Consider the following 3,918-nt stretch of genomic DNA (forward strand, 5'->3'; position numbering starts at 1 on the left):
ATTTTTCTGGTGAAATATTCAGTCAAATGTACAACTTCAGGGTTTTATCATAAGCTCTTAAATTAAAGTTTGCGCGTCAGAAGACTTCTCTATATGTAAACATATTCGACGTATATTACTGACAATCGCAAAAGTCAATATCTATGTTTCTGACGAGGAGATTAGACTTTTTACACGTTCTTTTGGTTCAAGCGGAAGTTGACTATTTTGTCATTTAGTTACTCCATATAACAACAAATTTGTAAGCTGATTAAGACCAGCATGCAATTTCCCATGATTACTACAATATAATAAAATGATAAAACGAGACAGAATATTGATGAGAAATGTTTTTTGTTGATTTTTAAGAAATGTTAAGATATTTTTTCATCATTTGCGTTATTTCTATTAATTAATTTTTATTTTAAATTTTAGTCGCAAAATAAAACTATACTAATATTATATTTGTTAAATACCTTGAGTGGGTATCTTATTGATGCTCTAAGAGCATCATTAATGCAGTTTCTAAGATGAGTTTTTAAACAAAAGAAGGCATTTAAGTAAATCAAAAAGAAAAGAAATAAGGATAACTGATCCTTAATTAAGCGTTTTTGGAACCGATCGAAAAGGGGACTCTTAATACACGTGTCGGCTTTTGTGATTTTTTTTTTTCCTTTCTTCCCCCAAATCGATTTGCGATGGCCAGCGAAGATTTCCAGTCTCGCGTCGAGAGGATCTTCGGATCTCTCGCCTTCTCCTGCTCCACGTCTTCTACTACCTCCACGTCTTCTGCGCCGCCGCTGCGGCAAACGCAATGAGGCTCGGTGTGGTCTCTCTCCGGCGCAGAAGTGGAGAAGCGGGAGTGGAAGCGAGAGCAGCTCGCTTCGTACGATAGGGAAGAGATGCCTTGTGCGTCATCGTTCGACGAGATTCTGAGGCAGCAGAGGATCTCGAGCACTGATCGGAAGGAGCATCAGAGCATCCATGGGCCTTGACCGTACTCTCGATGATGAGGTATAATCAATTCTTCTTTAAATTGTTTTGGTTAGGTAACGATTGTGCAAGTTAGGAAACGCTTGAGTAAAACTAGGGAACAATTGAATTCATATGTATTCATATCATTAGCCTGGAAGATCGTTAGGTTTTGTAGTACGTGAACTTTCAACAAAATGATCTTGATATGAACCATTGTTCACACATGAAGAATTAAAAGATTTAGACTAAGGTTCATATCAGTTTGAATTAATTTTAATCTCCAAGAGAGATTTAGCTTAGTGTTAAGAGAAGTGGTAGCCTAAATTTTCTAGTTCTTTTGCAAATTAAAAGGTTCGTATCAGTTTCCAATTGAAGGTTCTTGAATTTTCAATTTTTATTGTTAACAGTCGTAGGCTTAGTAGGAGAACATCTAGTTTTCTTTGATACTGAGCATTGTTTCTATACCTTTTGCTGTGAAACAATTTTTTTTAATTCATAAACCATTGAAACAATTCTTCACGGCTTGAAATTTTTGCTTCTTGACGCAGGACGAAGAAGATGAGTATGATAAGGTCGCACTAGGGAAAGAGGATGGTGGTAAAGGCGTGTCTATGGAAGATGCCATTTCGAGACCTTGTGGTGTGCGGATTCGGGACCCTTGTGCTAACCATGCTGCTGCAAAAATGAGGTTGAAGGAAGATGAACTCGAGGCCAACAAGTAAGGTTTTCTTGTTTATGTTTCTTCTTATTGAGTAAGTGATTTTCTTCAATTCTTCTAAAAATTTTAATTTTTTTTTAGGACCTCTTAATTAAGAAACTCCCTTTGGACGACTCAAAATGAGAGTTTCTTAACTAGAGTTCTTAAATCTAGTTAAATACATTTATATAATTAAATAATCATTAAGAAACCCAAGTGAGTTCATGGGATAATCATGCTCTAAGTTCTTGAATTTATTAGTTTCTTAATAAGGATTGTTTTACTCGAGCTAATCTAAAATGATACTCAGAGCTGCAACGGATTTGATCGGCAAAGCCGACAGATATGGCTTTTATTATAGGTGGTGTCCAAAAACACTCAATATTTTTATAGCAGGAGAACTTTAGACCATCATTAACCTCGGTCTCTTAATTGAGGTTTTTAGCTTCGGTTAAAAGACGGTTTTTAGCTTTTCTTAGATTTTAGCTAAGAAAAGTTAAGAACCATCTATTAAGTAAGAGATATAAGTGCCGTCTCTTAGCCGAAAAGTGTAAAAAAACAAAAAAAATGTCAAATCATGAGTTAAAAACCCCGGCTAAGAGACCAGGGTTAATTATGCCCTTACAATCTATACGAAAACAACTTATGAAACATGTATGCCTAACCGCCACTACTTTTGGGCGGCTTACTTTTACATGATGGTCTTGTGGCTGCTCGATGCAATGTTATACAACTAGCCGCTTGTGGTGATTGTAAATGCGGTGTTCCATTTCTTTCATCTTCGTTCTGTAATAGATATCATTTTAGAATTAATTTTTTTTACTAAACAAAACATCATTAATTATTTACCTAACTACAATTCAACCAATAATAAAATAAAAAGTATAATATAATTGGTTATGTAATATTAACCATTGATAAATTACATAGAAAATTTAATACTTCATCTGATTTGAAACAAAAATATCCCTAAAACATCAAGTTTAAAAGACAGTAGGAGTATAATATATTAATTAAATAGATAAATGGAATTGATACAAACAAGGAAATATGTTTTCTTTCTCGTTTTATATAGTCACTAGATTTTGATCCGCGCTTTCGAAGCGCGGATTTTTAGATTATAAATAAAGTTGGATATAAATTAGTATTTTAGGTTTGTTATATATATCTATATGTTATAAAGTTGTATTATATCGAATAAGAAAATTTATTTAAAATTATATAATTTATAAATTCGTTTATTTGAGATTTTGTACGTACACTTTTATGTAACTCTCTCTTAGGCATGAGAATTTTATCTGGATTCAAAAAGCAAACTGAAACTAACACGAAATTCATGTTCGGGTCTCAGATCAGAGAAAAGTACCTATTGGATTTTTTTGACCTGTGGGTCTCTCTTTTAGTACAGATTCCCAAAGTATCCAAAATGTTTTGTATATTATGTATATTTGGGTATTTCATATATGTTTTCAGTATACAAATATTTTTTGTAAGTTTCGGATTTGCGTTTTCGGTTATAGTTTCAGGTTTCAGATAAAATTTCATTTTTTTAATAAGTTTCGGGTATTCGAATAAACATTTGTATATTTTGGTTCCTCGGGTAAGAATTAGGGTAAAAATTTTGGATTTTTAGGGTACTTAAATATTTTTGGATATTTTTAATTTTTTGGGTATTTTTTATGTTTTGGATTTTACCAGGGTGTTTGGAGTCTTTTTTTGGTCCTACATACCTGAATCGATACGGACCTGTTACGTACTTAAATTACATGTATTTTACATGTATTTGAATTATGAACTCGAACTGACCCGGATCAAAAAGAAATTGATCCGAATCCGAACCAATTTTTTTTTCAAATACCTAGTTGCATCCAAATGTCGAGGACCCGAAGAACTCGAATGTGAAAAGAATCGATTTATATCCAACTTAAAGACCCGAATATCCAAACTTAATCTTTCATTATATTTTATGTGTATTCATAAGAGTTAAATTTGTTGAATTGGTGAGAATTAATATTTACCTAGGAATATTTAGTATAGATTTGTAAGTTTTTTTCTTTTTGTTAAACAGAAAAAACAAAAAAAAGAAGAGATTTTTAGGGTTTTTAATCAATTTTAAACTTATCTTACAAAAATTATTATTATAAATAATTTTTATAAAAATTAATTGAACTAGTATATATATATATATATATATAGAGAGAGATTTTTTTTTTTAACAATGGTTTACTAAAGTGGTTTTGTCTAATTTGATTTTGTAAAATTTTTGA

The 3,918-nt window shown here is 31.9% G+C and overlaps 1 long non-coding RNA gene across 1 annotated transcript; it reads left to right on the plus strand.

Moving 5' to 3' along the window:
* Nucleotides 1-476: 476 nt before the first annotated feature.
* Nucleotides 477-1,747, plus strand: LOC125580304. Its single transcript, XR_007318077.1, has 2 exons — nt 477-993; nt 1,510-1,747. It is a non-coding gene; the product is annotated as an uncharacterized LOC125580304 (long non-coding RNA).
* Nucleotides 1,748-3,918: the final 2,171 nt, after the last annotated feature.

Source organism: Brassica napus, chromosome C1 (genome assembly GCF_020379485.1).
Source record: "Brassica napus cultivar Da-Ae chromosome C1, Da-Ae, whole genome shotgun sequence".
Classification (NCBI taxonomy): domain Eukaryota; kingdom Viridiplantae; phylum Streptophyta; class Magnoliopsida; order Brassicales; family Brassicaceae; genus Brassica; species Brassica napus.